Source organism: Zootermopsis nevadensis, unplaced genomic scaffold (assembly GCF_977971745.1).
Source record: "Zootermopsis nevadensis isolate Lab colony 2312 unplaced genomic scaffold, Znev_1.0 Znev_ptg000024l, whole genome shotgun sequence".
Lineage (NCBI taxonomy): Eukaryota > Metazoa > Arthropoda > Insecta > Blattodea > Termopsidae > Zootermopsis > Zootermopsis nevadensis.
In genome coordinates, this window is record NW_028259156.1 from 18,021,752 (window position 1) to 18,044,330 (window position 22,579).

At 38.7% G+C, this 22,579-nt stretch overlaps 1 protein-coding gene and 1 long non-coding RNA gene across 4 annotated transcripts in view; both read left to right on the top strand.

Moving 5' to 3' along the window:
* The window catches only part of LOC110829563 (Transient receptor potential cation channel gamma), a 188,752-nt gene that overhangs the window by 56,834 nt on the left and 109,339 nt on the right, over window positions 1–22,579 (top strand). The window lies entirely within an intron of this gene.
* Window positions 7,251–13,975, top strand: LOC147872829 (uncharacterized). The gene is made up of 3 exons (XR_015537021.1): window positions 7,251–7,323; window positions 8,880–8,916; window positions 13,563–13,975. It is a non-coding gene; the product is annotated as an uncharacterized LOC147872829 (long non-coding RNA).

The following is a 22,579-nucleotide window of genomic DNA, read 5'->3' on the forward strand; positions in this document are numbered from 1 at the left end:
TGCGTCTGGACACTACCGGGTGTTTACACGAACAGATTATCATCTGACCTGCACTAAGTTACCGTGTAGGATGCGATGAAGTACACTCATTTGTTGTTACACATAAAAATATTGTAACCTCCATCCCAATATCAAAAGAAATTTCCTCCACCTCGTTTTGTTTGCTGTCTCCTAGCAACGTGCCCCTGGTCTCCTTGTCAGATCGCAACGGAACGTGCAGAAAATTGATTTTTTTTTGGTTTTATGTTCTCTTTTGTGCGTCAAAAACGACACTTTTATTTGAAGTAAAATGGAGTTACGGCTTCATGTTGCCTTGAATCGAACGAATGTTTTATTGTTTGTAATTTTCATTTAAGATTTCAATAGCGCACACAAGTTTGCGAGAAAGGGCTGCTCGAAGGATATTATTGGTTTAAAACGCATTTGATTATGGATGTATGGAAGTAAAATCGTAAGAAACCCCCTTTCATAACACGTGTGCCAATCGGGTTTAGAAGTGCGTAACTTTGCTTTTGTTTTGTTTCTTTTAGAAAAGTGTAAAAGCATTTGCGTTTTACTACAAAATCAGAATACGTTTTAAAGAGCGCCGAAGCAATTTGCCACAATTACTATTATTACTTTCTCATATTCATACATGTTTTTATGCCCGAGTATGTGAATATTAATGTCATTCTAACGGAAGGCAAACCTAAGCGATCATTCATCGTTCTGATGATGGATACGACTAGGATTTCTGAAACTTTGGTAAACGTGTACCAGAATACAGGGGTTACAGCCCAGAAGGCAGCCATCGTCGGACTCACCGCCATAAAACAATCAAATCCTAAATAAGGACGCTGTTATTCACAAAATCCAATTCCCCCTAGAGGGTTGGATTTGGGTGGGGGGGGGGGTTTATGCTATTTGAGGAACTTTCTTCCTCACATCCACTGCGATTATGAACTTTTAAATGCAGAATGGCGATATTATTTTCAGCGAGCTGTGTTTATTTGTTGTTGGTAAATGCCTTTCAGAAGCGTTTGGTGTGTGTCCATAGATAATTCGTATTCTGTGGATCTAAACCTTAGAGGGCCGACATTTATTAGATCGGCTGTTTAAATAAGCCGCTGAAACTGATGCACTGTTTTTTACATATCCGTCATTTGGAATTTGCTTTGTGCAATTGGTACTCGTGGTTGGTTCGAAAAACTGAACCAGCAGGGGCGGGAATTATAACTGAGTCACTTCAGACCACATCAGTTTAAATACCTATAAAATTATAAGTTTAAATCGAGATTAAAAACAATTAAACAGCTATTCATTGACACCTCCTGTATGTCTGGCAACAGGCACTGAAAGGATGGAGTATCGTGCCAAAAGAACAGGACACGGCTTTATGAAACGTGTTTCGTTATTTACAGCTTCTATATCAACTCTAGGATCTATTTATTGTAGGATGAGTGGGCCGCTGTTATGCGCGCTGACGTCAAAACATGTATCAAGATATTGTGGTGACCTTTTTCAGATACTGTCATAAAATTTACAGTTTTCTTTTGTAAATAGCAGGTGATGTTTGAATCAAGAATGCGCTCGGAGTTCAGGCAGGTCTCTTTTAACTATGGTTAGCGGAATTGAAAGGAGAATTATGCATATGGCATGTAGATCTGTGTTTCAAAAAATCTCGTGATATATCTTCGACATCACAGTTCTTTCCGTCTGCCAGGATTTCTCATACGATACAAATTGAATCCGCCGAAAGGTATAGTCGTTGCAGATGTAACACAGACCAGTAAATGTGCTTGTGGAACATGGTAAAGGAGTGTATGATTTATGATAATTATACTCGACCTTCAGACCACTGCAAGTCACGTTATATATAGATTTACATAAAAATTCTGAATTCCTGATCTCCGTCAGGATGGTAAACAAACGGAACAGACCCGAGTTAAACCAGATCACACGGCAGACATCCGTTTATATTGTAAACGCCAGAGAAGCGAAGTGAACACGGCGGTAGGACGGGACCAGTTTTAGGAACTTAGGAAACTGTGGATGATTTAAGGTGCAGTAAATTGCGGGAGGCATTAAGATGTCCATTAAGGTGTCACTGAGGTTATAGTTCTGCTCGTACTTCGTACATAGACCATAACGCTCATACAAGTATATTAGCCGCTGTAATGCCCACTAGTTCGGTAATAAGAAGCCAGTTTATGGCGCCGGACGCCATTTTGTTCTAAGTTTGGAGAGAAGCTGTTTGAATAAATATCAGTTAGAAACAAACTACAATAGATGTTGAGAGTATAAGAAGAACGGAAGTTAAAATCATAATGCGAGCGTTGTGTGTTTTAATTCTTATAACTCGCATTCTGTCTTCGTCATTTTAAACTTATATTTGCTTTTGGTCCACCTTTAAAGTTTCTTGCTGAAGCGTTGGTTGTGAATGTGTTATTGTGTTTCTTTACGTTGTCCAACGTTTAATATTTTGAACATAACGCGTTTGTTAAAGTAAATGTTTCGTCCTCAGTCGGAAAAAGTGGAAAGGAGCTACCCAGTCGTATTTGTTAGAAGCAGCTAATCTGCCTGGAATTGAATCCCTGTTGTCCAGCCCGTTGCCTGGTATCTGAAGTATTCCAGCTTCTTGAATAATAATATGTATCCCGGAAATAGCTGCTGCACTATGTATCTTAGGGACAAGGTCTGTCTTGGGTACATGGAAGTACATACCCTATAAAGTGGTGGATATATGGAATAATAATAATAATAATCCCAATAGTTATAGGAGCGACAGGAACTGTCTCCAGGTCACTCAGGAAATATTTGGCCAACATTCCGGGCGAACACGACATCGGGGAACTGCAGAAGACCGCCATTTTGGGAACTTCATACATCATCCGAAAGACGCTTTCATAAAATAAAATTATATAATAAATGTGGCACTTGTTAAAAACAATATGGATCCCGGAAATAGCTGCTGCCCTATGTACCTTAGGGACAAGGTCTGTCTCGGGTACATGGAAGTACATGCCCCATAAAGTGGTGAAGAGATGGGATAATAATAATATCTTGAAATGCAAGGACCTTCTCATTGAAATACGGAGAATGTCGAAATTGGAAGCACAAATAATATAAATAATTATAGGAGGAACTGTAACTGTCTCGAAATCACTTAGAAAATATTTGGCCAATATCCCGGGCGAGCAGAATATCGGGGAACTGCAGAAATCTGCCATTGAAAGTGTCGGCTTGTGGAAAACATTGAGGAACAGTAGCCTAGACTGTAAATGCATTGAAGTGACGTTTCGGGGTATCTGATGAAAGCTTGACCTCCTTTGTGCCACTCAGGTGTCTTGCATGAATCCTGGCGAATGGGGTAATGTGGGAATTCTTAAGGTCGTTGTCTCGCTGTTAAGGTAGCTCGTAGCATCACAAGGCAGGACCTTAATTAAACGTGCAGGACACTTGCTTTGCCGAAACTTCTGCACGACTCGTCCGTCTTGCTTTATTTAATTGTTGTGACGTCCTGTTGCCAGGAAACCAACCGGAGACAAGGCCACTGTCGAGATGTTTCCACTTTGCACTTGGGCAAATTGAATGAAACGCATTTAACCCTCTTAACCCGCGGTTTATTTTTTCACTCTCATTTTAACATTCTTAGGAAAACAACATTTATACATTCTTTATCCCTTATACGCTGTTTATTCTGCAAAGTTTGCACATTCTGACATCGGCATTTACGGAATATTGTACCCTACGCCAAAGCCCAGAAGAGTGACATCAATTTTATTGATCATTACCAATTTATGATTCTTTAAATAAGGAAAATAATGGAACCCTACAGAATAGTACAGGCAGAATTTACCTTGATTTTATTGCTGAGAGCACTACTATTAAGTTTTTCTGACATGCAGATGAATGAATTCCCTAAACTGCCCAATTATTAATTATTAGTTCTCAATAGTTTCACTGTTTGAAGTAAGGTAGACCATATTACACGTTCTGCTCAGAACGGAGTGCGTCGCGCGAAGAACATGGGTGGAGATGTGACTTTATGGGTGTTATGAATATGACCTACATTAAGGTTAGTGAATATTTCCCATCAGCATTTAAAAAAAATCTTAAAACCTTCTTTGCGTGTTAACCAAATCCACGTATTCGTTCAGCATATAATTTCGTTAATGCACGCATTTGTGAAATTAAAAAAAAAAGCTCGCTTTTCAATTATCAGGACACAATGCTTTGTTTCGTGTGTAGGAGGAGGAGGCCACTTTTGTGCCGCTTATGGTACAAGTGCCAGTGGTTCACCACTTTAAATTTAAATTAACGACAGTATCTTAACACTCAGTGAAGCGAACGACGAGGCTTTTAGCACAAATGCGTAATGTAAGAATTACATACATTTTGTTAGTAGGGAAACCTCGATGCAAATGACCATTTAGAAGAACTAGATTAGATGAGAGGATAATATTAAAGTGGGTATTAGTAAACTGTGGCGGGCGCTTGTGAACACTGTAATGAACCTCGGTGTTCCGTTAAAGGTGGGACGTTTCTTGCCTAGCTAAAGTAGAATGTGAGGTTATGCAGTGAATTCAGCAGAGATTTAGTTTTCGCTAATGTCAGAATTAGAACAAGTCAGTATCCAGAGTATATGAGATGGTTTTTAGATAGATGAGTAATGAGAATGATGGGATGCAGCTGGCTCACAGTCGTGTCCAGTGTAAGTCTGCGTTCAGCGCCGGAGCTTCAGTGTTAATTTAATGTTACTAATCCAACCACAGAGGCTTCAGTAAGGCGAGTGGAAAATAAATAAAGGTGTGTTCATCCACGTTTTCTTTAACGAACTGTGTGTGTGTTTCTAATGTAACGTCTCGATTCTCTCAGGATCGATCTGCTACAGTTCTGTTCTCAGGAAAAAATGCAATCATTGTAACGTTGTGTGATGAATGTCATGTCGTATTGGCATTCGCTGTTGACACGCCCACATATAAATATATATAGAGGTCACGTGTCAGTGAATGCTGACCGCAATAGGACTGCGAAGGATAAAACTACGAAAAGACAATTTCTGTTAGAATTCTCCTTTTTCACATTCAGAGATGATACGCAAGATACGAGTTGTGAGGACAGAGAAATGGAGAAAATAAGAAAGGCGATATTGGTGTCGGAGATTTTTATATGTGCCATATATCACGGATGGGACGTGATAATTCAGTTAATAAAGCGACTGGCTGAATTGCCTGAACTCGATTCCCGGCAGACTCTCCTGTTTCCCCATACAAGCAACTTTAGTAAAATAGTATCCGAGTGCTACTATATAAAACCACTAATCCAACGTAATTGGCCACTGGATATGCTCGTATTACGACGGAAACATCGTTAACCATTTAAAGCCCAGTGGTAACTTTATGTACCACTTGTTGTTTTTGTGTGATTCTCACTGTAAATAGCTATTATTTACTTAAACAACATTAACCATTTATATTTGTAATGGTGAAGTGTTATCTTCTTTTCGGTACGGATTGAGTTCTTAAATACAGAGCCTCCAAAAAGGATGTATATACACAACCAAATAAATAAAGACATTTTAATAAAAAAAGGCCATTGCATCGTATGTCAGCATTGGCACTTTGTGAAATAGCGAGGCTTCATGTAAGTGTTCAAAATGACCACCGTTTGCTTTGTAGCATAGTTGGCAGCAGTGAGAACCTGACTGACAAGCGGTCACCAAAATTTCTGCTCTGTATACATATTTTTTTGGACATCCTGTATACGTCTGTTTTAACATAATCCTACATCTGTATAGTGATCAAAACCAAAAGAAATTAATAATTAACTCATTTTAAATATAACCGTCTTTAGTAAAACTCTCACCTCTCGTCAAATCTGTTGCTAAATAATCTCTGCACTGCATACAACGTCGTTAAATAACTTGGTGCAGAACCAAGAGGAATGAAGAGCTCGTTATATGAAACAGTGGGTGGCTGTCGCGGTTTATGAAATCGGTTTCTCGGTTTCTGTTCCATTAGGTTTGTGGTTCCTCGCCACTTGGTGCCTCTAGCCCACCCTCACGTACTCACATTCATGCTTCAGTGATGCTGTTCCATAATGTGTTTGCATTGGTCAGTGCTTATTTGTTTTAAGGTTATCACGTATTCAGAACGAGGGACATTTAACAGATGAACATTGTATTTCACAAGAGGCAGGATTTATTTATTTTACATCTGAATATATTTTGAAATCACAAATGCGAGAGAAGCTCATTTTATATTCAACATATCGTTCGCACTTAATCCGACCCATTATTTAAACACAGAAACTCATACATATTTCATTAGAATTTCATTAAAAATTCACGGGCGACATTTAGTTGTGAGCTTGGCCCTTTGTATGAAGTGGTCGTCCTATTTACCACATTCTTTAACGTTCTTGTATGAACATATTCCCCGCAAGAGTTTCATCATGTTCCTGTAATTAACAGCAAGTTATTTCCTAAACATGATATTAAAATGCACTTTTGAACGGCAGTGCACTTGTTTTCTTGGAGGTAGGAAGTGAATTTTAAACGATGTCTTAACGAGGTTTGCTTTTAACCCTTTGAAGCATGAAGTTCATATAAATACTTCTTAAGGACTCAGTTCTACTTAAAAAATGAACACAACGCACCTCTATTGCAAAGATCAGTTGTTTGATGGTGTTCAGCGATATAATTACTTTTTATTTTGAGAATCTTGCGAAACACATTAATATACTCTGTGAATAAGGTGCAGAGTTATGGAATATTTAAGCAGGTGAAACTTGTATTTACCATTGTGCTGAAGAGCTAACTAATTAAATTATTTGTTTTCTTAGGAAAAGAAGATTAAATTTATTGTTTATCACATTTTTTAGCATATTTATTACAAATGTGCAAGATAGAAAACAAACACGAATTTGTGACTCTAAATACCCTGGTGAGGAATTGTCCGATGTGTGGGCATAGGCTTATGTGCTACTTGTAAATACTGCAGTTTGCTTTTGCCTATAGCACGAACAAATTCCACTGTTCATCAGATTATTAGTTGTGGATCTAGTGCATTACAAGGCGCAGGAGGAAAGGTGAACAAAGTTTATACAGGTAACTCAAAGTTCCGTTTCCAACTTTAAAGAAAAAATACATTATTACTTTGGCTAGAGTAGAATCAAGTTTCTACAGAACCTGCCCCTGGGGGGAGGAGAGGGGGGGGGGTGAAGGGAAGTGAGAGAGAGACCTTTCTGGCACAGTTTCGTTTAAACTTCCTTTGTAATCCGTACGAGGGGCAACGGACTGGAATACAAATGACATCTGAACTTTAAATTCGGTTCTATGAAGTAAGAATTTCTTAACATTACTTTTAATATTAAGACAACTTCATTTTTATTTTATGTTTTAAAGAATTACTAAAGTTATGTGCTTGTGAAAGATTCAATTTCTGAACCGAGATACAATGTTAATTTATGCCCTTCGTGGGTAAATTGTTTATGTTATGTAAATGAAGTACGATCAGACGGGAGTTGCACGCAGGAGAGATACATAGAAAATTTTCCTTTGAAACCTTGAAGGGAATATGTCAGACCTGAGCATAGATTGGAGGATAATACTAAAATGTATCTTAAGAAACAGGGTGTGAGGCTGTGGAATGATTTCGTGTGGCTCAGGTTAGGTTCAAGCTACAGGCTCCTGTGTATACGGTAATGTACCTGGGGGTTCGATAAAATGCGGAAAGTTTGTTGACTAGCTGAGCGACTGTTAACTTCTTAAGAAGATTCTGTACCATGGAGTTGCTTAGTTAACCATGTTATGACTTATTCAATATCTTTACAAAGTTAAATGATTTTCATTCATACGAAACTTACACTGTGAGCAAAGATATATTAAATGCTTTATAAAGCAGATTGCACGTATAGTTACCAATAAGCTTTAAATGATTTACTTAGAGGAAATGTGTGGACAGATTGGATGAAGACATATACGCGTCCTTCAGTCTTACTGATTTAATGGACTAGTCCTAAAAGGACAGCTAGCAGCGGACATAAGACTTAAGATGTTACGTTTCAGAGGATGCCAAATGTTTCGTGAGTGTACACTTTAAGAATTTTCGTAAAGACTTCAGACACATCAGGCATGTCTCGAAGTTGTCACAGCCACGTTTGTTTAGTTGTCATTTGTGACGTCACAGCAGAACATCAATCACAGGAGGAACACGAGAAGGCTGGTAATTAGCGGATTAGTAGTCCCAATTTGCTGAAGGGTTCGAGAGTATGAAACTATGGTAGCAGTTGGCAGAACTACTCAGAAATGAACCCAAATGTCCAGCAGCTCCAACAGTGTTTAGTACAGCCATAGAATGGCTTTGTAATTAAAAGTAAAACCAAGTATATTGACGAAAAATCAGATTCTGGCATTCACATTTTGTTTTATTACTCAGCTATTAATCTCACGACACAGAACTAGCATTTGTGTCCTCTTATATTTTATTAATTCTGCATTAACTTGAAAGAGTTTGAAATGAAACATGTATATATTAATTATAACTGTTTTTGTTATCACATGCTATTGTACGCTATTTCATTTGTGGGGAAATTTATAACATTTTATTTTAGCATCAAACATAAAGAAACAAATATATTTTGCGAGTACGAACCATATTGAAATATCCCCGAGAGTTTTATCTGTAGATCCCCAGTACAAACTACAATTTAAATAATTTCTGTTGTTTCGGAGATTATACATGTGGACGGACACACACGTTGCCCACAATACGTTCATTTTATGCACTTCATTCACATCACGCATGATAACACATTTCGATAGAAATTATGCAATTCTGTGTTGGCAACATTGCTCACATTTTTGTATTCTGATAAATTGCTTCTGTTGATTTCAGGTAAGAGAAAAATTCAGTTTTGGGCCTGGCTGTTTGCGTGAGTACCTTCATCTGTTATGTGAGATATATTACCATTGCATCTGTTAACTTGTAGCATTGATTCGCCTAAACCTGAGTAAGATATTACTGGATGCTGTTCAACGAGGATTTCATTGAGAAGCAAGATTTAGCGTGTAAAAATAACTCTGCTATCTGTCAGCCATTTCGTAAAAAATATCTTATTTGTTTATATAAATCCGAATCTGTATTTGTTCGATAAGTTATTTTCGTTGATTGATAATCCTTCGGACTCCGTACCCGGAATATAATTTTAAATTTTCCAATATTTTCCTCATCCTGCGTTATACATAATTCAATATACGTTTTCTGTAAGACGAACTATAAAAATTGAACGAGTATTTGAACTCTAAGAATAAATTGTAGAAATATGATTTTTATAGCGAATGTTTGGTACTGAAATATTATTACATTCTGTAGATCTGTGTGGTAATTTTATCTTTCGCAGTTTAATTGTATGATTTAGTAATTGGACGTAGTTCTGTTTGTGATACTCACAATTACTCTATTGACATAATGAAGAAGTCCAATATGTTTTAGTCCCTGAACGGCATTGAGTGTTCATATTTGTTTTATGGTTTAAATAATTAATAACTAAATAAATTAACATAAATGTAATAGACATGACTAGAATATAATTCGAATGGGTAATTACCATTGATTGGATAAGCCCATTAAATCTGGCACGAAACTTTGGGGAGATTCATATGAACTGGGCGTAATTTTCATGATAGCTTACATAAACCATTTGAATTGTCTACTATCATGTCCTGATAAAGAGCTAATATTTTCTCTGTTTCCAAGTGCCATAGCGTAAAGACACATACGTTCTTAACCTCGCCATCAGATGGAGGATGAAATGGATGTTATTTCAGCACGTAAATCGGTTACACCTTACTGCTGCATTGTCTTAAAATAAACATTTTTTCTATAACAGTGTCTTCTCTTTGCGTCTAAGCACGAAAACATGAAATGTCAATCCCTTGATAATGGGTGGGTGAGTGTGTCTGTTCAGATTTGTCCTTTTGTCTGTCTGGATTCTATGCACATTGTTACGAACTTTGCCACTTCGGTCTTCATTACCAGTAGCTGTTAGTTTGTCAATAATGTCTGTGGTTTAGCACTAACATTGCAATCTGTGTGTACAGTCTCATCACTATAATTACAGAGAACTGTTTTCCGTATGTAGTGGATCATTGGTAGAGTTCTGTATAGGATTCAGTATCGTCGTGAGTTCTTTGTCACCATTAAAATCATTATTTTGAACCGCAAAAGATGAAGTTCATTCCGACTTCAAATTGAGGAAGTCATATCAAATAACGACTTGTGTCGTGGCGTCTCTTGCTTTTGTAAGACGATGGAAGTGGATTATATGAAAACTGTGAAGTTGCCAAGGATATACAAAATACAGACTGATGAAACGAGAAGAAGAATGGATGGTGAAGAGACAATAATAGATGGAGTAGAAATGGTGTGTAGACTGCGAATAAACGAAGAAGATGGCCCCAAGAAGAGTGGACCCCACCAGGCAAGCAGAAAAATGGGTGACCAAGAAAACCGGGAATAAGGAATTCTACACATTTCGAAACTTGTCGATATCAAATCTTCCGATCGACATGTTGTTTTATGTTCTATAAAAAATTACGCTGCTCATACTTCGAAGATCCTTTGTCATCAGAGATGGTAGTGATCTTCCTCCTCAGACTTCATCACCGGGCCACCATGTTGGTATTATATATTATGTGACATTAAAAAGCTCAGAAATTTGTTGGTCTGTAGTGCCATGATGTTCATATTAAGTTTCACAAAATCCGTAAAACTGGGTCAGAGTGGAAGATTTCTGTCTTCTGGGTTGTTGCGCTGTGTAGTCTGGTCGATGTTTACCAACGTTTCAGAGGTCATACTGCCTCCGTCATCAGAGTATGAAGATTTCTGTCTTCTGGGTTGTTGCGCTGCGTCTCGTAGATGTTTACCGACGTTTCAGAGGTCATACTGCCTCCGTCATCAGAGTATGAAGATTTCTGTCTTCTGGGTTGTTGCGCTGCGTCTCGTAGATGTTTACCAACGTTTCAGAGGTCATACTGCCTCCGTCATCAGAGTATGAAGATTTCTGTCTTCTGGGTTGTTGCGCTGCGTCTCGTAGATGTTTACCAACGTTTCAGAGGTCATACTGCCTCCGTCATCAGAGTATGAAGATTTCCGTCTTCTGGGTTGTTGCGCTGCGTCTCGTAGATGTTTACCGACGTTTCAGAGGTCATACTGCCTCCGTCATCAGAGTATGAAGATTTCTGTCTTCTGGGTTGTTGCGCTGTGTAGTCTGGTCGATGTTTACCAACGTTTCTGAGGTCATACTGCCTCCGTCATCAGGGCGATGAAGATTTCTGTCTTCTGGGTTGTTGCGCTGTGTAGTCTGGTCGATGTTTACCAACGTTTCTGAGGTCATACTGCCTCCGTCATCAGGGCGATGAAGATTTCTGTCTTCTGGGTTGTTGCGCTGTGTAGTCTGGTCGATGTTTACCAACGTTTCAGAGGTCATAATGCCTCCGTCATCATGGCTATTAACCCTTTGAAGCCGAAGATCGTCTAAATATTATTTATGAATTCAGTCCGTACCGCGAAGAAAACACTTCACTTAACCATTAGAAGTCGAATCAGGCGGTACCACATAAGATTTAACAAAAGAACATCCCGGTCAAAGCCTTAATGAGGGAATTACACACGGATGTCGTGTCATAAAGGTACCTTTTCATAGCAAAGTAGCCTAAAATTGAGCTAACTATGTGTATTTATAATATTCCAGAAGGATTCGCGATCCGTAGCCAGTCTCGCATTATACAGAATATTATGCGTCCTGCAGTAAAACTGCGGAATACGAAATTACGAGTCCGATGTGAGTCACTTCTAGAGTCGTTTGTTTGAACGGGATGAGTCGAGTCAAACTAAGGTTAATTTAAACGTCAATCTATGCTAATATGGTTGAAGTTCCCCGTAACAAAGGGGCACACGAACATACGCGTACACCATGTATTGTGCCACAATGCAGAGCGCATGCCCTGTTAGCTGTTCAGTAGTTCAAGCCCGGAGCGGCCCATAATGTCACCAAGTCGTCTTTTTCTCATTGTTTTTCCTCCATTTTAGGCTAGTTCGCATCCCTGCGAAGGGCCTATTAAATTAGCGTTGTCAGTCCGTCTGTACGCACGTAACAACGCATGAACGGCTGAATGGATTTTCTTTGGAATGTGGCTGTCTTCTATGTTGTTGCGCCCTGTAGTCTAGTAGGATTTTAGCGACGTTTCAGAGGTACTTGCTGCCTCCATCATCAGATCGGCAAGTCTTCGCCCAGATGATGGAGGCAGAAAGCACCTCTGAAACGTAGGTAAAATCATACCAGACTACAGGGCGCAACAACAGAGAAAACTGCCATCTTCGTACTCGCAGAGCTCAGCAAGAAGACAAAATTGCACTAGAGATCCGAACAATTTTTTTCCTGATGGTAATACCGCATTTGTTTCAAAGAGCTTATTTTTATTGTCCCACTTTCAATTAATTTCTTATAACATTCTATAAATTTTAGATCCTTTGTTTCTTTTATGGCTCGGGATAAAACTGAGTTAGACAGACATTTTGGGCGTTTTATAGACGACAATAAAACTTAACGTACGAGTACAATGCGTTGGATTTGGGAGCAATTACAGCGGTTTGTACATAGGCCCCAATGTTTAAGTTGTGTATTTAATTTAGACTTTAATATTTATTTAAGTCGTTTTGCTAATGATATGCCGTAAGTAAACACTTTCTGTTATTTAAGCTACACGCTTACTTGTCCACGAAAATAACGGATTGACAGTTAGTTGTTTAACGAATCTGTATCTGCCATTTAATTTATGTACGTCGAAGAGGAAATAATTTAGAAGAGTCATTTGTCTGAAAGGACTGAGGAAACCCAGGAAGAGTAATGTATGGAGCTTTGTGACAGTACGTTATATGTGTTGAGAGTCGTCTTGTGTTTTGCTTTGTGTTGTCTTTTGGTAGAATTCCAACGTTTCGGATGAACGTACTACATCCATCTTCAGGGCTGGAGTGGCGGGCGCTGGAAGTGGATACTTTGTACTTTTTACCATATTCACAACAGTCAACCACCGCCCCCATTCCTGATCCAGACGAATCCAATCCACAACTTTCCTCACGATTTCTTAAAGAGTAATTTTAATATTATCCCATCTACGCCTAGGTCTTTTCAGTGGTCGCTTATCTTCACGCTCTTCAACCAAAATTTTGTGTGCATTTCTCGTCTCTCCCGTACATACTACACGCCCTGTTCATATCACCCCCTTTATTTTGATCTTCCTAATTGTATTTGATGACGAGTACAAATTGTGGATGTTAATTTTCTCCATTATTTTGCCACTTTGTCCTTCTTACGTTCAAATATATCTACACCCTGTTAATAAGAGCAGTTCACGTTGTAAATTAAATGAAGGCAGAATGGAATTTTAGATGAAGACGTGAGAATCAAATTTCCTTAGCATGACGACAGAAATTGTGTCACTTATAAAATTTGAGAATGAAGAAGATCCGAAAACCGCGTAATAAAGTGGTAATAATTTGCTTTATGTGTGTTACCAGGACTTAACCATTTGTCTCCGACTAAAGACAGGGGAATAAAGTAATAAGCTGCGACAGATCAGACCGTCGTCTTTCTCAGCGAATTGTCTAACTTTAGACTAACTTGGATCTGCCTAGAGACACCTTTTCCTCGCATGTCTGCAGCACTCGACACGAAAACTCGAAAACTTAGCTGCCAGCTTTACTTACAGTTAGAAGAACATGCGAAGTGTCACCATCAAGGTTACACACCATATTTGAACATTCGATATTCTTCCGATACACTTGCTCTTGGATCGTCCTGATGAAGGAGGCAGCAGACTTCTCCGAAACGTCGGGATCTTCTGTCAGACTTCATGACGAGATGATGCATTAAATGTATAATACTACAATGCTTATTGCCAATTAAATATATTAATAAACATTTATTTCTTCAAACGCATTTTATTCGTGAATTTTAAAGAATATTTTTTGAAGGAAGGAAATGGATATTGTAGAACACGATTACGGGGAAGTGACGTGGATAATGCCAAAACCAACGGCTTTAGTCAGTTAGGTCGTCTAAAATGTAGCTTCGCTGTTATTTCTTGTCAAGTCTAGCTTTATTAATACAACTTCTAATCGCATTAAGCTGTTGTGCTGTTGTCGTTTGTGTGTTGTAGCCCAGAGTAAGCTCTGTCTTACTTTGAGTGAGTGACTTTGTGTCCAGGAGAGCACATTAAGGGCTTCCCTGGACACAAGGGGCTTCATGCACCATTTATGAGGACTATCTTTATAGCACATCGTTAATATCATGTCCCACTGAGCTCATTCTCCCGGCATCTACATTGTCTCTTCTCCAGCCCATCCCTGCTCGTTTGTCCAGTCACTACTCATTACAGTCTTAGGTTCAAACCCACCCAATACATGAGTTGAAATTAAATTTTCCCTTGTACACAATATATTTCTGAGCAATTAACTAACCAAATAAACTAATTAACTAACTAACTAACCAACCATTCAACCAACTTTAAGGAGAAGTGTCATTCGTGACAAACTTAAAGTCGCTAAGTTAATCAAGAAATTGTTTGCTTTTTATTGAAACTAAAGATTCATTTGAATGTTCACGGCAGCTCGCCACTGCTTTCCGTTCTGAACAAATTACTCCAGTCTACACCCTACCATTTAATTTCTTAAGATAAATTGCAATATTATCATTCCTTCTATTCCTAGGTCTTGCAAGTGGTCTCTTCCCTTCGGGTTTTTTTACTAAATCTTTGTCTCAGGTGTGTTAAATATTTCTCCCGTCGTTTTGAATTGATCATCCTAAACTCTTCTAAATTGTATTCGTAACAAACATTACAAAGATTATGTAATTGTAATTGACGTGTGAAGAAAAATATATATTGCGTACACAAATAACTTAGTAATAATGAGTCGTCGTCATAGCGAAGTGTGTTCTAGGGAGCCATAACTTTTATATTTCGGTAAAAGCTGTACTCAGCTTCTGGTGACACGTAATAAAACACTTTGAATTATTCTGAATGCACGCCAATACAGCCTGAAGGAAAATTAGAAAACTCATTTCTTACGTATTGCTGTTGAGACTTCAATTAGAGTGAATTATTAATTCACAAAATGAACTGTGTGTTCAAGACAGGCAGGGTGCTGAAGTATTCCAACTCCTGAGGAAGCATCGCCTTTGTGAGACACCCATTGAACATTCAACAACGTTAAACTTAATGGAACATAATATTTAAAAGTTATTAGAGAACGTAACTACTATGGCATTATTCTCCCGTTGATCAAATTCACCCGGTGACTGTTAATAGAGACCACGGTACCAAATTTTACCTAAATCCAAAGAAATAATTTCAGATATGAAACATATGGGCAAACGAGATACGCAGTCTTGCGTTGATGAGGCAATTTTATTTATTTTGCGTGTAACTTTAACATGTTTAGTGAGGAATTAGTGAAATGGCAGGTGCAACGTCATAGCACCTTACCGGGGAGCAAAAAGACAAAGAACTTCACCACTTGAGCTGAAGCACTTCATTATACGCGATGAAGCAACGTCATCAGATATGAGGGTTTTCGAACTTAAAAACTGCCACGTCGAGATTTCAGTTCAGCTGAGATGAAACCAACTGCGACTTATATTTATTTCCCGAAGTTCTCCTTCCACGTGTTTGTCCAAGGACTTGTGTAAAGACAATTACCATGTAATTATTTGTGAATACGGCAATAAACCCTCGGGTTTCATAAAAGGCGGGATATTTCCTGAACAGCTGTGCGAATATTAGCTTCTCAGAGAGGTCTTTGGTTTATGAATGTTGTTATTACCTGAATGCATTGAAAAGAATTCTTTTTGAGAAGCTAATATACGCTCAGATACTCAAAAATTCCCCGCCTGGAACCAGAAGATTTATCACCGTGTTTACATGAGGCCGTCATCGGTCCCTATCCGATCCACACCCTACCCATATCCTTAAGATTTTTTTTGTATTATCCTCTCATCTAAACCTATGTGTTTCTTAGAAATTTGCCGACGTTTCAGAGGTTCTTGCTGCCTCCATCAACAACTCCCTGATGATGGATCGCCCATTTACTTTAACACTCAGAAACTCTGCGTCTTGCCTACAGAGTGTATTCTAGGTCTCGTATGATGCTCTGAATAAACATCGATGATTTCCTTAAATAGCATTAACCAGCTGATCTTTGTAATATAGACGCGTTGTGTTTTCTCTGCGGTACGGACTGAGCAATTCGATATTATGTAGACGAGCTTCATGCTTCAAAGGGTTAATTGGTTTTGTTTATAGTTTTCCGTCAACCTTTTGTCTTCGCGCTGTTGTGAATGACGTCCTCACACCTGAGGCGTCGGGTATCCGCTGCTTGCGTCCTCGTTGCCTCGGTAACTAATATGCCTGACGCATCCGAAGGGAACACATCGCCTCCCGTCATGAGAGATCTCGGCCACTTCTCATCAAGCAATTCAGTTAATTACTCTGTTATTGACTCCTTAACCAGACGGGGCGTGGACTAGACTGTGCAGCTCTCTGATGAAATGGCGTACGCGATAAGACGGTCATATTCATGCTCTGCGCAGCCGGAACTTGAAATCTCACGGGGTACTACGAAACACGTTGATTTGAGGAAGTAATTACGAGCTGGACGGCCGAGTAACAGCAGGAATTTCCGTCTGCTGCGTCACATCCAGACCGACTCCGGGGACAACCTCCGTGGTACTCGAAGTATGCGTGAAGCTGATTACCGAGGCCCGTTTAAAACCGAGGTTAAGACAGGTGATGTTTACTTCCCCTCCCTCCATACGCCTCAAGGCCTGCTGCTTCGTCAGAAAAGCGCCTTTAGGTTAAGTTAAGGAAAAGATGTTCTGCTGAAGCCTTGCTTGTGCTGGTAGATCTCTGAACTTGAAATAGCGTCAACAAATATTTCATTAAACATCATGAAGACAAAAGAAGGCCATTATTCCATTGGAATGCGAGCCACCTTATAAACAAGTCTTCGTGACGTCTAAGCTTACTTCTAAACTACAAGACTGACGTTTCCTTTTCGGAAATCTGTAAGAATTCCAAGTGTCAGACGGCACGAAGCATTACTCGCTAGAAAATAAATGCCTCTCTGTTCTTACCAACGGTTTAATTGGTTTATCTGTCACTGGAAGATGCTCTACTAAGATAAATAAATTGACTTCATTTTTTCGTTCAAAATAAACTGAATAATGTTTACACTCGAATTAAAGAAACGTCAGCGTATTTCAGGGTCACAAAACCTATTTCAGTGGTTCTCGAATTCAACCAAAATGATTCTCAAACATGGCCACCATATATTTCCACATTAAAAATCTGCAGACTGATAAGCATAATGAATTAACCTTCTGAAATCGAAGCTCATCTAAATAATATTTAAGAATTCAGTCCGGACTGCAAATAAAACACATTTTATGATTACAAAATAAATTGGTTAACGCTGTTAAAGGATATAATCGCTGTTTATAGTGGAAATTGTACGAAAATCATAAATACAGAATGAAAAGTTGCTCTTTGTTAAAGCAGAGGGTGTATGTAGTTGCTGCTGGGCTTTAAATGATCAATTATGTTTTGTAAAACACAAGCGGTTGTTGATTCCCTGGCTGCTTGGATACGAATTAATTTTAAGTGGGAGCGATGCTTGTTTTTCTGATGATGGAAAATTGAAATATATTGTAGTTTAGGTTTGTTTTCTTTTAAAAAAAACTCGCCACTGCTTGTATTTCATTTATAATCACACGTCCTCTTCAGCCATTAAAAAAATCTAATGAAACGAAATTTTACATGAAATGGTTGGAGCAAATGCCATGCTCATGAACAATAAAATTTTCTGAACTTTATCTATCCTTTTTACGTTCTTCTGACGTAATCGTGCATATGATTTATGCTTTTAACTTCGAGTTTTATGCCTCATATCTTTCCCGTTGCTGTGATCTGGATTATGTCCTGGATCTTGTTAACAATCAATTTCGACTGCAGCTTCTGAGCGCCTTGTCCTTCTGTTACTATCGTAACATCGCTGCATTTTAAGAATTTATTTTATTTTCATAATCTTCGTTTTTCTGTAAGGGTAAATATAAAAGGCGTATCTGGCTTTATTAAGCACCACAACATGTAGAAGAATGAGGAAGTGAAGGTAAAGCTCCATCCATTCTTATCTTGTTATTGGATTGATATGAGTTTGCTTCATGCTCCTGCCAATTTATTCCCCAATGTTTAATAAAAGACAGCGATTTTTTTGAGAATCTGAGCGAGTATGATTAATCTTTTAAAAATGGATTCTGCCATTAGAATTATTTATAGACGTATTATATCCATGCATATAATATTACAAATATTAGTATTACAGGTTATGTATGTTACATGTTAAATTTAAATTAGCTCACTTTCTGCTCAGAGAATCTTGATATGTGGGAAGTCATTCATAAAATTATTTTGTAGACGAAACCAAGAATCATGCAATGAAGTTAGATTGCTGTAGTTATGAAATTGAAAATCAGAGAGCATTTCCGTCGCCGAATTTAGAATTCGCTATTAACGTGGCATAATGGGAATTTTTCTGAGAGTTGGTGTCTTTGATTTCTCAGTTTGGATATTTTCGCTTTCCCTTTAATTAAAATTGGTCGTTTTTTAAATGTAAACAACGTGGCTGCGAAATTTGATTTGCGTCTTCGTAGGTTACAATATTATGCTGCAGCCACTAGTACTGTTTGCGCGTCGCCGTGGCGACAAGAGACGCATTTAGTCGTCACTGCTTGCAATAGTGACACAAACGGCCGGCCTAATTCCTCATTAGGCGAAATAATTTGACGTAACTTGCAAGTCTAGGACACGAAACGCTTCGGACACGCGTTACAGCGGGTTTTGGGAGCTACACAACCAAATCGAAACATTCTTGTGCTTTCTTGGTTTCAAACCTCCTCGTTAATGCTCTTATAATGATTATGGAAATGATGATGCGGTGTAGCCTGTGGCATTGGCTTCACGTTTGCGTATAGAAACGCTGTACCAACCGTCAAGACCATGCATAGTGATGTATGTGGCAGGGACGCCCCTTCCCCCCCCTGACTTTGTAATTGCGTTTAAGGGACCACGCACAAGAGCGTGTTAAATGTAATTACTACTCCAGGGACCTAAGGCGTACATATGCTGGTTATAACACAGCTCGAATTCAATCAAACGTTTGATAATTTTTGAATAGTTGTTGGATTCAGTTGCCGATGGCCCTGCTTGAACTCATCAGTCCTGATTGTCTGGTGGGCAATTGACCCTGAGGCCAGTGTCACCTGACATATGTACACGCGAAATTCCACATATGCCTGGTCACAGTATACGTGTAGTTATACTCGTAAATGTACCAAGCACGAATGTGTAGCTCTGACATTCTGGATCTGTGTTAGGTAGGTACCGTTGGTCACGTTATCTGCAGTCTTCAGTAATATTTCAATGGTTTTCTTCAGTCTCTCCTGGCGAGTGAAATTTAAGACTGGGTTCGGAATTTTTACGCGTAGAGTCTTTTGTGTTTCGACGCTCAATTACGTATGCAATTTAAAGAACACCGTAATATAACCAAAGTGTCAACGACTAAACTGATCTGTATTATGTGTGCTTATGTATGCCACCATATATGCATGTTTGTACATGTGTTACCAAAGCTAAGTGGATCCTTTGTTACCTCTGCATGTCACGTCCTGAGTTCGCGGACGTAGGGGAAGACCTCCATGTGCTGGGGGTAGCTGTGAATGTGTTGAACAAGCAGATGGAGACAATCGACAGGCGGTTGTAATCCAGCATGTTATGCTGGCCAAAGCACACCGCAGCTTAAATGCGCTTTGTTCATTGAACTGGTGCATTGGCGTCGAAAATGGGAGGGTAGATCAAACGTTTACATCTCAAGCCCGAGTTCATGTAAGAAATTGAATATTCAGTCTATATCGCAAAGAAAACACAATAACTTACTATTACAAATCTTTCAGTTAATGATTCTTAGGGAAATAGTCTTTGTTTATAATTAGAATCTTACGAAGCACGTAAGTATATTGTGTGGGTTGAATGTAGAGGCATTGAATATTAAACCGTGTGGTACTAAAAGGTTACCACACGTTCTAAATGTTTTTTTTTAGCTAAATCTTAATAATAGTTAATTAATAAGTGACGTTAAACCGAAAGATGAGGGAAATAATAAAAAGGTGAAAATAATTTTAAGTCACGGAAAGAAGTCATATGCTAAAGGGACTTTGGAATTATAGTGTGTATGGGAGAAAGAATGTTGGATTATTAATAAGATGGACGGACTAAGACTTTGCTGGAGACGGTAAAGGCCATTGGCCCAAACACATTACTTTTGTGACGACGATTACGAAGTTATGGCTTGAAGAAGAAATGTAAGTCAAATATGTGGGATAAAGAAAAAACTCAATAAGATCCATTGCTCTGTGTTCATCGCTGTCCGTGTTTGTATTCTCGTCACTGAATACATTCTGGAACAAGATGACGAAACGAATGAATTCAGAATGTGAAGGCTTTCGAGTCGCGTCATGTTCTGATAGAGTGCCATCCACCTCATCGGTTTCCCCGAGTCTGAAAGGACGAAGGTGGTAGAAAGAGAGAAGCACAAAGCCGCTGTATATAACCCATTGGCTTGTCGGCTCGTTCTGATTATTCAGTTCTCGTTCTGTAGCTGTGAATTAGAGCTTTGCTGAAGCCTCGTGACACAGAGCAACGATTTCTACAATACTTCGCTACGTGCGAGCGATGCATGGCGGTTTTTTGTTCCAGGACTGATTTTGGAATGGGATTGACCTCAAGACGCGGTCCATAATAAGCTAACAAGGAGAATAAACTTATACGACTTGGAGCTATTACGGCGACTGAAATCCATAGGATATTCTCGGACACGAGGCCGTGTCAGTTTTAGACAGAAGCCCAGTGTTTCGGAGATCTTCTTCGCCTACATCGTCACGAGAATGATGGGGTCCGAAACGTCGAGCTTATTTTCAGTCCTGCTCAAGAGAATTTTGTGAATAATGAAAGGTTTCCATGGGGCTTTAGCGTTCATTGGAAGGAGTATAAAACATAATGGACCAGTTGAAGCGCATTTGTAACTACATTTACCATCTGCTTTGCATCTAAGATCTTTGTGTTTCGCCCACGGTGTATTTATGGGTTTTGCATGATTCTTACACCAAGCATGGAATATTTCCACAAACAGCATTGACCATCCGATCTTTGCTATGGAGACTGGTTGTGTTTTCTTTTCAGTAAGAATCATTTTCCTAACATTTAGATGAACTTTGTGCTGCGAAAAATTAAAAGTTTCAAATGTTATAATTTCTATAGTTGTTCGCTGTATTTCTAAAATAGGCATTAAATTATGGATTTTACTTTCCAAGTATTCAACACATGGGCATTATAAGGCATACCTTGAGGGTTACAATTTCTTGGGTTACATTATTTTCAGCAACGCGTTGTATTCCGGAATCCTTTACAGTTGGGACCAGTTTGCAGTCGAAAGAACATTCGAACCTTATTTTTTCAGGAAAATAAGCCGACCTTACCTTATCCTTGAAGAAATCAGTACACAAGAGGAAGGTCGTATTCAAACAGTGGTCCGAAGTTCTTAACACTAATTTGCAAACACACGGTGGCGACTTGTACTATATATCTGTTTTCACGAACGTTCCCGAAGAGTTATAATAAATGTTAACGTTGAGATAACCTGAGCGCAGGCGTTTGTTTACTGTTGCGAAATAATTGGATCACCATGGAAACGAATATGAATTGGCGTAGTGTATCTATCACTACACGCGTCAATTAGTTGAAAGCACCCGAGGAAATGTTACTCTCTGTGATTATGAGCCTCCGCTCATAAATATTCAACAATTTTCCATTGATAGTAGTGTAAAATGGGGTAAACCCAATGCCAGTTCTTTGGAACAAATTATTCTCTTATAGCAATATATATTGGCTATTATCAAAAGTCTATTGGTGGCTACGTAATTAACTAACAGGCGAGGTGTAAAGTAGCGGCCTTGTGGCCAATACTTTACTTAGTATTGCGGAGACCCGGCTTTGAATCCCTGAGGTCTTTCTTGCTCTATTGATTATTTCATTACGCAGTTTCTCATTTGTCCTTAAATTACCTCTTTATTCGGATAAGTAAAGCAAACAAATAACTCATCGTAAAATTCAGGGACTTACTTAAAGTACTCAAATGTAACTCCGATTTCTACATGACGAAACAATGACGACAGCTCGTACGAACCGAAAAGGTCTCAATTTCGTGTTACAACTCCCCGGTGTTAATGAGTCGTATATCTAAAATCCTCTCTTAATTTAATACGAATTTCGACTTTGCACCCACATGTTTCATCTACGAAAATGTTGGAACAGATTTCAATAGAACTTTATACATTGATGTCTACATTAAAGTTTGTCAGGTGAAATTAATTTGTTTTGTATTGATACATTACAACCCCTAATTTAAACCATGTTTTAACTTAATTA